This window comes from Balaenoptera physalus (genome assembly GCF_965194825.1).
Source record: "Balaenoptera physalus genome assembly, chromosome: 8".
Lineage (NCBI taxonomy): Eukaryota > Metazoa > Chordata > Mammalia > Artiodactyla > Balaenopteridae > Balaenoptera > Balaenoptera physalus.
The window spans coordinates 50,877,212-50,890,490 of NC_138887.1; positions in this window are offsets into that span (position 1 = coordinate 50,877,212).

Here is a 13,279-nt window from a genome sequence, read left to right on the forward strand (position 1 = left end):
CAGCACCACCAAACCAGCTTTACAACAAATGCTAAAGGAACTTCTCTAGGCAAGAAACACAAGAGAAGGAAAACACCTACAATAACAAACCCAAAACATTTAAGAAAATGGGAATAGGAACATACATATCGATAATTACCTTGAATGTAAATGGATTAAATGCTCCCACCAAAAGACACAGGCTGGCTGAATGGATACAAAAACAAGACCCATATATATGCTGTCTACAAGAGACCCACTTCAGACCTAGAGACACATATAGACTGAAAGTGAGGGGATGGAAAAAGATATTCCATGCAAATGGAAATCAAAAGAAAGCTGGAGTAGCAATTCTCATATCAGACAAAATAGACTTTAAAATAAAGACTATTACAAGAGACAAAGAAGGACACTATATAATGATCAAGGGATCGATACAAGAGGAAGGTATAACAATTGTAAATATTTATGCACCCAACATAGGAGCACCTCAATACATAAGGCAAATACTAACAGCCATAAAAGGGGAAATCGACAGCAACACAATCATAGTAGGGGACTTTAACACCCCACTCTCACCAATGGACAGATCATCCAAAATGAAAATAAATAAGGAAACACAAGCTTTAAATGATACATTAAACAAGATTGACTTAATTGATATTTATAGGACATTCCATCCAAAAACAACAGAATACACATTTTTCTCAAGTGCTCATGGAACATTCTCCAGGATAGATCATATCTTGGGTCACAAATCAAGCCTTGGTAAATTTAAGAAAATTGAAATCGTATCAAGTATCTTTTCCGACCACAACGCTATGAGACTAGATATCAATTACAGGAAAAGACCTGTAAAAAATACAAACACATGGAGGCTACACAATACATTACTTAATAACGAAGTGATCACTGAAGAAATCAAAGGGGAAATCAAAAAATACCTAGAAACAAATGACAATGGAGATACGACGACCCAAAACCTATGGGACGCAGCAAAAGCAGTGCTAAGAGGGAAGTTTATAGCAATACAAGCCTACCTCAAGAAACAGGAAACATCTCGAATAAACAACCTAACCTTGCACCTAAAGCAATTAGAGAAAGAAGAACAAAAAAACCCCAAAGCCAGCAGAAGGAAAGAAATTATAAAGATCAGGTCAGAAATAAATGAAAAAGAAATGAAGGAAACAATAGCAAAAATCAATGAAACTAAAAGCTGGTTCTTTGAGAAGATAAACAAAATTGATAAACCATTAGCCAGACTCATCAAGAGAAAAAGGGAGAAGACTCAGATCAATAGAATTAGAAATGAAAAAGGAGAAGTAACCACTGACACTGCAGAAATACAAAAGATCATGAGAGATTACTACAAGCAACTCTATGCCAATAAAATGGACAACCTGGAAGAAATGGACAGATTCTTAGGAAGGCACAAACTGCCGAGACTGAACCAGGAAGAAATAGAAAATATGAACAGACCAATCACAAGCACTGAAATTGAAACTGTGATTAAAAACCTTCCAACAAACAAAAGCCCAGGACCAGATGGCTTCACAGGTGAATTCTATCAAACATTTAGAGAAGAGCTAACACCTATCCTTCTCAAACTCTTCCAAAATATTGCAGAGGGAGGAACACTCCCAAACTCATTCTACGAGGCCACCATCACCCTGATACCAAAACCAGACAAAGATGTCACAAAGAAAGAAAACTACAGGCCAATATCACTGATGAACATAGATGCAAAAATCCTCAACAAAATACTAGCAAACAGAATCCAACAGCACATTAAAAGGATCATACACCATGATCAAGTGGGGTTTATCCCAGGAATGCAAGGATTCTTCAATATACGCAAATCAATCAATGTGATACATCATATTAACAAACTGAAGGAGAAAAACCATATGATCATCTCAATAGATGCAGAGAAAGCTTTCGACAAAATTCAACACCCATTTATGATAAAAGCCCTGCAGAAAGTAGGCATAGAGGGAACTTTCCTCAACATAATAAAGGCCATATATGACAAACCCACAGCCAACATTGTCCTCAATGGTGAAAAACTGAAACCATTTCCACTAAGATCAGGAACAAGACAAGGTTGCCCACTCTCACCACTATTATTCAACATAGTTTTGGAAGTGTTAGCCACAGCAATCAGAGAAGACAAAGAAATAAAAGGAATCCAAATCGGAAAAGAAGAAGTAAAGCTGTCACTATTTGCAGATGACATGATACTATACATAGAGAATCCTAAAGATGCTACCAGAAAACTCCTAGAGCTAATCAATGAATTTGGTAAAGTAGCAGGATACAAAATTAATGCACAGAAATCTCTTGCATTTCTATACACTAATGACGAAAAATCTGAAAGTGAAATTAAGAAAACACTCCCATTTACCATTGCAACAAAAAGAATAAAATATCTAGGAATAAACCTACCTAAGGAGACAAAAGACCTGTATGCAGAAAATTATAAGACACTGATGAAAGAAATTAAAGATGATACAAATAGATGGAGAGATATACCATGTTCCTGGATTGGAAGAATCAACATTGTGAAAATGACTCTACTACCCAAAGCAATCTACAGATTCAATGCAATCCCTATCAAACTACCACTGGCATTTTTCACAGAACTAGAACAAAAAATTTCACAATTTGTATGGAAACACAAAAGACCCCGAATAGCCAAAGCAATCTTGAGAACGAAAAATGGAGCTGGGGGAATCAGGCTCCCTGACTTCAGACTATATTACAAAGCTTCAGTAATCAAGACAGTTTGGTACTGGCACAAAAACAGAAATATAGATCAATGGAACAGGATAGAAAGCCCAGAGATAAACCCACACACATATGGGCACCTTATTTTTGATAAAGGAGGCAAGCATATACAGTGGAGAAAAGACAGCCTCTTCAATAAGTGGTGCTGGGAAAATTGGACAGGTACATGTAAAAGTATGAAAATAGAACACTCCCTGACACCATGCACAAAAATAAACTCAAAATGGATTAAAGACCTAAGTGTAAGGGCAGACACTATCAAACTCTTAGAGGAAAACATAGGCAGAACACTCTATGACATACATCACAGCAAGATTCTTTTTGACCCAGCTCCCAGAGAAATGGAAATAAGAACACAAATAAACAAATGGGACCTAATGAAACTTAAAAGCTTTTGCACAGCAAAGGAAACCATAAACAAGACCAAAAGACAACCATCAGAATGGGAGAAAATATTTGCAAATGAAGCAACTGACAAAGGATTAATCTCCAAGATTTACAAGCAGCTCATGCAGCTCAATAACAAAAAAACGAACAACCCAATCCAAAAATGGGCCGAAGACCTAAATAGACATTTCTCCAAAGAAGATATACAGATGGCCTACAGACACATGAAAGAATGCTCAACATCATTAATCATTAGAGAAATGCAAATCAAAACTACAATGAGATATCATCTCACACCGGTCAGAATGGCCATCATCAAAAAATCTAGAAACAATAAATGCTGGAGAGGGTGTGGAGGAAAGGGAACACTCTTACACTGTTGGTGGGAATGTAAATTGATACAGCCACTATGGAGAACAGTATGGAGGTTCCTTAAAAAACTACAAATAGAACTACCATACGACCCAGCAATCCCACTACTGGGCATATACCCTGAGAAAACCATAGGTCAAAAAGAGTCATGTACCAAAATGTTCATTGCAGCTCTATTTACAATAGCCAGGACATGGAAGCAATCTAAATGTCCATCGACAGATGAATGGATAAAGAAGATGTGGCACATATATACAATGGAATATTACTCAGCCATAAAAAGAAATGAAATGGAGGTATTTGTAATGAGGTGGATGGAGTTAGAGTCTGTCATACAGAGTGAAGTAAGCCAGAAAGAGAAAAACAAATACAGTATGCTAACACATATATACGGAATCTAAGGGGAAAAAAAAAAAAAAAAAAAAAAGGCCATGAAGAACCTAGTGGCATGACGGGAATAAAGACACAGACCTACTAGAGAATGGACTTGAGGATATGGGGAGGGGGTGGGGTGAGATGTGACAGGGTAAGAGAGTGTCATGGACATATATACACTACCAAATGTAAAATAGATAACTAGTGGGAAGCAGCCGCATAGCACAGGGAGATCAGCTCGGTGCTTTGTGACCATCTAGAGGGATGGGATGGGGAGGGTGGGAGGGAGGGAGATGCAAGAGGGAAGAGAAATGGGAACATATTGTATATGTATAACTGATTCACTTTGTTATAAAGCAGAAGCTAACACACCATTGTAAGGCAATTATACTTCAATAAAGATGTTAAAAAAAAAAAAAAAAAAAAAAAGAAATATTATTTAAATGATTAAATCAATTTCATTCTTAAGTATCCCTTCTATACAATCGTATGGGACCATTTTAGTAAAAAAAAAAAAAAAAAACTTCAAAAGTCAACCATTCCTGGTCTCTTGAGTTCATAAATATTCCTCCCCTGGTTGAGTAGAAGGGAAGGGAAATACATTTCTCAGCCCTCACTATGAGTTGGTCACTTTACAAACATTATTTTATTTAATCCCCACAACCACTAATGCAGGTAGTTACCATTACTCTCTTTTGGTGGAAATGAGGAAATGAAATTCATAGAGATTAAATACCCTTCCCAATGTCTAAGAATTATTTAGCAGTTGAGCAGAGTTAGGACTTAAGCCCCAATACTAATACCTTGGCCTTATGAAGTATATAAAACAAGAGAAATCCAAAACACATATATAAAATCTGACTAGTGATTTCAGGTCATTGCTAGGAAAAAAGATGGATGAATAGAACCAGAATTAAACATCTTAACTACAGCTTGCTTCATTTCTCTTAATTTTCATCTTCTAATAAATGGTAGTACGTTTTGAAAATCCTTTTCATTTCCATGAACTGCTTCAGAAGTATCAAATCCAGATAGTCTTCTTGTACATGTACTTTCTTTTGCTCATATTGCAAAGCAAGAGATTTATAGGGCTAATCATAGGTGACTATTTGAGCTACATAAATATTTTAATTGGTTTAATATTTGCCTTAATATCCTGAGATACAATAGTAATAAAATAATACCTTTCAATATCATAATCACTACTGTTTACTTTGCGATATCATACACAACACATTTTCTAGGCACTCTACACAGGTCGTCTCAACACCAGGGATTTATTGCAGCGGTCCCCAATCTTTCTGGCACCAGGGACTGGTTTCACGGAAGACAAGTTTTCCCCAGACAGGGGGTGGGTGTGGTTCAGGGGGTAATGTGAGCTATGGGGAGTGGCAGATGAAGCTTCACTCACTCGCCTCCTGCTGTGCGGCCCGGTGCCTAACAGGCTGCGGCCCTGGGGTTGGGGACCCCTGATTTATTGGACAGTCCTCACTTTTCAGCCAAAGCTCTGCAGTTAATTTTCCAAAGTTAGCCGGATGATTAGTGGAGACTGCAATAACCTGATCTGACTCCAAAGCTTAAGTTAGTGCTCCTATAGTACATCGTATGAAAGACTCTTGGTGAGAACACTTCTATTTGAATATCGTTCAGTCTCTGAACTCAGAGTGTTTATTCTGCTCCTATAGGTTTTCGTGAACCTGAATAAAATATAGATGCAATCCCAATTAATATTTAATACAAATGCACAGGGAAGAGTGGGTGGGTACTGCCGTCTCCCTGAGTGTTGCCAGTGTGATCTAACTACTTTGCCTTTTGTGGAGGAGAAAGTGTTCCTCTGTTACTGGAAGCCATTACTGGAGTATACACTATGCATCATATAAAATAATAGTAAAGCCATTCTTTTTTAAAAATAGTGTGCTTTATTTTATATTTTGTTATGTGTGAGGTATCCAGCGTTATAATTTGACATCTGTACATACTGCAGATCAATTACCACAAGTCTAGTTACCATCTGTTACCATATGTTTGATGGCCTTCTCCCATTCCCCCCCCAAATACCTTCCTGTATACTAACCACTAATCTATTCTCTGTATTTAGAGTTTGTTTTTATTTTATTTTGTTCTTTTTTTTTTTTAAGCTTCCGTAATACAGAATTATGTTTACAGAGTAAAATAATACAGAATTTATCTTTCTCTGTCTGGCTTATCTCACTTAGCATAATACCCTCAAGGCTAAAGCTGTCCCTGTAAGGGGCAACACTTGACAGTGCTTGTTCAATGTTATTAATTTTTCCAATACCTTTGTTTCATTGAGTTAATATTTGCCAACCAACATCTCAGAGCTACACACAATGAGACTCTGAAAGTTGAACATTCAAGCAAGTTTGGTAAAACCAATAATTCTTTTCAGCTCGTCTAACTTTCCCTGCTCTTAAATTTTGTTTTGTACCTTTTCCTTTCACCACTATGTAGGTATTAGATTAAAATAATTGGATCAGAAATTTCTGTGCATATCTTTCTCTAATTGTATATGTAATTTGCAATGTCCAAAAACAAAATATTCCATATAGTTTTGTTTCTTTATAACACTTTAACCATTTTAAATTTCTTTCATTAGCTACAACTAGAACTTTTATTCAGGGGTATAATCTGGACAAAGTTTAACTTAGTGGGGTATTTTCCTAAATTCAATGGAAGTCACATATTTGAATACTAATAAAAGGATATATAAAAGGAGGATAGCAATACCTGTTTTTCTACAGTTAAAGGTAATACAACTAAGCCATACAAAAACTTTTTTTTTCTGTTCGTGGCACTAGAACAGTAAAACTTAAAAGTATCACGTATTTCTCTTCTCTCTAGGACTATGGAGATTTTCTTCCCCAGTAATACATTGTTTTCCTTCCTTTTATTGATACCTTTAATCTTCTATACACCCTAAACCCTACCTGACACTTTTTCTTCTTTCTAATCTTGCTTTTTTTGCACGTGGTCTTTGGACTTCATTAGCATTCTAAGTGCATGGGTATGTGCAAGATAGTCTGGGTCGGCTACCTGCAATAGCTCACAAACTCTAGATATTTAAATACTATTAGTCTTTCTGGACAAAGCTGGTTGAAATATGGTACTGTGTCCAAGGAACTCCTGTGTTTTTGTTATCTCCTTGGTGACAGAGGTCTGGTCTTTATGTCTCTCAAGAGCTTTTATTGAAAAAATATTTTATTTTATTCTGCAGACAGTAAGTACTCAACAAATACTCAACTTAGTAACCTAAAAGTCTCAGAAATACCTCGTTAGTTTTTGAGGAAAGTGAAACCATATGTCTTGATTTAAATTGCTATGGAAGCAATCAATAGAATCTGGCTCCCCAGCAAGAAATTAGATGTGTTAAAGCACTTCTGTAACTGACTTCCTTGTCCATTGGAGAAAAAGCTGACAAGGATGTGTCTCTATTAATGCTAACAAATTTAGTTACTTTTATACTACTTCCAAAGCACAAAGCAAGTAGGGTTTCTTTATGTAAAGCTTATTATGTATTTTGTCAGTTTCTAGATTTATTTATTTAAGAAAACAGCAGGGGTTTTTTTGACAAAGTAAGTTTTTTTTTTTTAATTCATTGTATTCAGAACTATTCTTGATCCAGACTTATTATGAAGTGTAAGAAATGAGGCATTTTGATACATGGCATCATTTCTAACATGGTCACTGAAATTTTACAGGAGACCGTGTGCTTTCCCATTGTTATTTTTTAAAATTTTATTTTAAAGTAAGATATTCTAAAGATTTTTGGTGAAGACTTGTCTTTGTAAAATCAGCACATAGCTGATGAGATTAGTTAACAATGAACAGAAGTCATTTAAGAATCAGTCCATCTAAGAAAGAAGACAAGGGAGATTTTTTTTTTTTATCAGTATTTTTGTTTCTAAGAGATATGCTATCAGAGGGACTGTGCTTTGTAGAGCAAACTTGAATATTGTGGTGATTGAATTTAGAAATCTCTTCAATATTAGTGAATAATTTGCTATTCTATTTAATATAAGTTCTCTTGTGGATTTCATTAGAGCTGGTCAATCCCCAAGAGACTGATAAACCCAAAGTATATGGACAAATTCCTACTTCTCATATTGCAAAGCTGGGAATTATAACTTGGTTACTCCACCAAGAAAACACAGCCTGTAAGGACCACCTGTGTAAGGTGACAAGCTTGCTGTTGCAAATGACATCTCTGTTTCATCTCTCCAACTATGCAAACACCAGATAACAAGTAAGTTAAATCATCCCAAATAATTTCTCCAAACCACATATGAGGAAAAGTAATTACAAATGGAAGAAGAATCAGTCCATCAGTTATTCAGAACTCTCTTTTAATTCCTTTTATTGGTAGCTCTCAGCTGTTTGCTGTACTTCTGTTAAGAACTAGAAAAATTCATTAATATGAGACCTAGGTCTTGATTATGGTAGCTACTATGTGACATTTTCAGGAGAATGTGGATCCTTGAGAAGAGGTTCTGGTTGAAAAACAAGAACCCACAAAACTTGTGTTTTTAGAAATGATAAGTATTAAAACCTGTAATAAATTGTCATTCAAACAAGAAAATAATTAAACTTGATAGCAAGATGCAAGTAGGACCCTAATTAACAAATTTGCTCAAACATCATAATAATGATTCTTAAACTTAAGTGTGGATCAGGGTCATCTGAAGAGTTTGTCAGAACAGATATTGGTGGGCCTCATCCCCAGAACTTCAGAAGGTTAGGATAGGACCTGAGAATTTGCATTTCTATAGGATCCTGGAACCACACTTTGAGAACAACTATATTGGAACAGTGTGACATTAGTGTGTTTTTATCCTAAGATTATTTATTATGCTATTGAAAGAGGGATTTACTTTAGCATCTCTATAATAAACACTTTTGAATAGAATCCAAGTGGAAATCCCTCTTATGAGTTTCTGTTTGTAGTGAACAGCATTGTATCTTTAAAAATCTTAACCTAAGTTTATTCTTTAGTTATAACATATGTTACATATTATAAATAACGTGACTAATTTATTGGGAGAAGAGATTTTTGGCAAAATCAGTAATCTGGAATAAATCAAGAGGTGCACAACAAATGAAGATTCATCAGTCTGTGAGGAATGTGGAAAATAGGCAACCATAATAATTCCCATTGTCTGATTTATAAGTCTAACCTGAAGGGAAGGAGCAGTGCTGAGTTCCATTCTGGTGAATGGCACGAAGTGTAAGAGAGTAGAGCAAAAGTTCAGAAAAGTTAAGAGAAAATTGGAAAGAGGGAGATTAAAAACAGAGAACCCGTGATAGCAAAAAGAAATCTGGTTAGAAGAAGGAGGTAAGAAAAACGTAGCATTGGGCTACAGAATTGAATAAATAGTTCAATACACCTTGCCAGCCCTTGAGAGAAGTACCAAGTCAACACCAAAAGCACAGAGAAAATGAAATGCTGCTACGTCCTGTGGATCATTTAGTGAAAAGGCAAGCTAATATTCCCTAAAATATTTGATTATAGCACACTAATTGTTGACCTTGACAGATAAAGAAAATTTGAAATGTTTGGCATAAACTGTTCACAAGATAGTGAAATATGTAGCATACTTTAGACTTTTCTATATATTCTATTTCAATAAAAATTATTTTAAACTCCCAAGTGTCGTGTTAAATTGCATGTGTATAAGTAGTTAAATGTTGACATGTATGCTAGACAAATAACTTCTAACCCACAAACATAGAGTAGGGTTATGAAATTTGCCAAAGTCATGGAGCTAGGAGTAGTAAAGATTAAAATAATGAAGATGGAATAATAACTAACATTTGTACACAACTTGGTACCAGTCATTATTTTAAGTACTTTACATATATTTTATTAATCTTCATTATATATTTTTTCAATTAACAATTATAATTAATCTTCAGAGTAGATAATGTTATTATCCCTATTTTATAGATGAGGACTCTGAGATACAAAGATTAATAGCCCAATGTCACACAGCTACTAAGTGGCAGAATGATGATAAAAGTCAACATCATCTGCTCCAGGGATCATGATCTCAAAAACTATGGTTTACTGTCTCTCTCAGTAGTGGAACTGAGATTTCAGAGTCTGTCTATACTTTTTTCCGCTCTCTGGGATCTTAACTTATGTGGATCACAGAGATCAAACAACACACACATCATAGAAAAATAACTGTAAATAAATGTCAGTGTGTGTGACAACTGATTGTTAGGTAAAAACTGCCTGGAATGCTGTGTTGAGAAAGATCATGAGGCTATGTTTGGAGTAGTAGAAAATAGTACTATGGTCAGTTAGTGACATCTGCCAGAGATATGGGAGAGAAAAAGGGTCAGAGGAGTGTCATGAATTGCCATTCCTATAGTAGAATAGAACAAAAGTTGGAAACTGTATAGATCATGGTGAATGAAATGAGAAACTTTTTTTTTTTTAATTGAAAAGCTTTCCCAAATGAAAATTGTTTTATTGAGTTCCATGGTAGCAAGGCAGTGGTGGTGGAGGGTTTTATTTTCTCACATAACAGGTAGTCTACTTTACTGAATAGAAGAGTAGCCTTTGCAAATTTGTTGTACTTTAGTGAATAAAATGTTAATTTCTACATGCTTTTGAGAAGTGGTCACATGGAGATAGCTGTCTAATCTTCCAACCTGAAATGAGATTCCAGGTCCTACTGTTAAATTGAGCAGAGCATTTATGGCCTGTGCACAATGGGCTAGTGCTTACTTACCACTAAATCAGAGCATTCTCATTTTACAGATGAATTAAGTGAAGTGAAGAGAGGTTAATTAATTTGCCTATGCTAATTACTTGATTTGCTAATGATTCAGATGTTATTATGGATCCTATATATGTATGTATCAAGATATTTTTATAGATATATGCATATATAGTGGTCACTATTCCATAGCAGTTCTGAAATACAGATGGACACTTGTTGTCAGGCCCTTTATTAGCACCCAGTACTCCTACTTGGTAATGATTCTTTGATGCTCTTACCTATGCTCGTTCTTACCTATGCTCTCAAAGCTCCATCCTCTGAGTCATTCTTCCTTTTCCATAAGAACTGGTACATGTTTGCACTTAACTAGGGTAGCTCTTTCTTACCCTGTAAGGTTGGGCTCTCCAAGATGTGTTTTAATTTTGAACTGTCTGTGTCCCTTTTAGTCCATGCCCACAGTGTTTCTAGTGATGTCATTTTTTGTAAACATTGTGGGTTTCCTATGAATCCCATTGAGGTTAAATCCATAAGACAAAGGCATTCTTTGAAAGAAGCCTCTCTACCTTAGGCTGAGAATCAAGGTATCGTGGGACAGCATCCTTAAGATTTTTAGAAGCTGTTCTGAGTAGTTGAGAAGGTCTGTAAGGCGCCTTAAGTATTTCTGTTGTCTCAACAGAGAGTCTCACAGTCACACGTTAGATACGAACTTTATCCTGAAGCCAGGTTTTACTGGTAGTGCTCTTGCTTTGATCCTTGCTCTGAGGCCATTTCTTTGAGTCTTTTGCTGTCTGGAGAGGAACAGTTTTTTATTAGCCCAGGAAGTACTGAATACTTCATATTTTCTCTATATTCTTTTTGAAAATTGGACAGTTGTGACTCTGACTTCCCTAAAACTGGATCCAGCTTCAAAGGTGAAGTAACTTATGGTTAAGGCTGATCAGGTGCTGGCACCATTGGGCTATAGGAAAGTAGAAGAAGGAAGAAACCTGGTGCCTGTTTTATTTAAAAAATTTAAGTAAATAAAAGAGGAGAAGTTTTACTTACTCCAGCTCTTGAAACATGAAATTTGTGAAAGAGCCTTTGCACTTAGTAGAACATCTAGGGTTTAGAGATAGAAAGTTGAAAAGATAGCATTAGAATTACAAGGAAAAATATTTTTTACTTACTTCCCTGAAACACTGGGACTAAAAAATAATGATTATGAAGTGCTTTGAAGATGTAACTGAGTTGTATAACATCAGCCGTGGTGCTAACCTCTAGTAGGAGTCACAACAAATCAATTAGTCCTTGATCATCCTGGCAGCACTGCCAAGTATCATTAGTGTTGGAAGCCATAAAGAGTCACCGAGGACCTACCCATGATTACTTCCTGGAAGTCTTAGTTTTCAGTCTGTGGAATGGAGCTGGCCCTGACTGCACGTTATAACAAAGTAATTATTCATCAAAACTTGTCTTGCTGCAAGCAATTTATTTCTCTCACCACAGATGTCCCCCATCCTGACCCAAAGCAGCATGAATGTAGGCTAAAAATAGTAGCTACACAATGCAGCAGCCGGCCATGGTGAGACTTCATTTAAGTGGTTCTTATGACCTTGGTTTCAGAGCACTTTCCTTACATGAATTAACCCTTAAAGAAATCCTGGAAGGTGAATACTATGTTATCCCCTCTTGTGCTTTAGTCCTCGGAGTTATAAATCACATTTCTTTTTGTAAATAAACTCTGCTTTGCCTAATTGACAATTCTTCCTTTCTCTATGTTTTCTGCATTTACCATTTCTTGTTTTCTCCTTTTTCCATAGCTGGAATTGGAAAATGGGAGTGTCCCTTCTACAACTGTCACTCCACTCTCTCATCACACCACATACTCAAAAGAACATATTCATTAACACCTATTATGTGCTAGGCACTGTGGAGGATAAACATAACCCTTATTCTCTTATCACATCAGCCTCAGGAAAATCAAATCATTAAAGTAACAACCAGAGAAGCATTTGATTCCAATCTTCAGTTTTGCTAATGCGATTTTAATGTCCCTGATCTCCTCACCCTGTTTAGTTTAACTGTCTTCTAATGTGAAGGTCTAGTGAAAGAATCCTGATTTAAGGATGCCATCAACGTCATCCAAGTAAATCCTGTTAACAACAGTCTTCTACCATCTTTTGCTGACACATCTTTGTCCTGTTGATTCAGGGAGCTGACTCAAAATCCCCTTCACAATTACTCCGAAGTGCCTGGATTCCCTCATGCTAATACAACTGCTGGACATCCCAGAGTTTCTAAGATGCTTAGACTGGTTAAGCTCAACTCTAAACCCTCGAAAAGGAGGATGATGGACAAATGTGGTCTCTGCTCTCAAGGAATTTGTAATCTTACCATGTATGCTGAATGTGGTTATGAATAACAGCATCTCATGTAATTCGTTTGATTTTTAGAGGTTTAAGACTAGACACTTTATTTATATTGTCATTCAGTCTCCTTGATGAGTGTATATGATAGTAATTGTTATTTTTTCCCCAGCTTTATTGAGATATAATTGACATGTAACATCATGTAAGTTTAAGGTATACATTGTGATGATTTGATACACACATATATTGAGAATTGATTGCCACAATAAGATTACTTAACACATT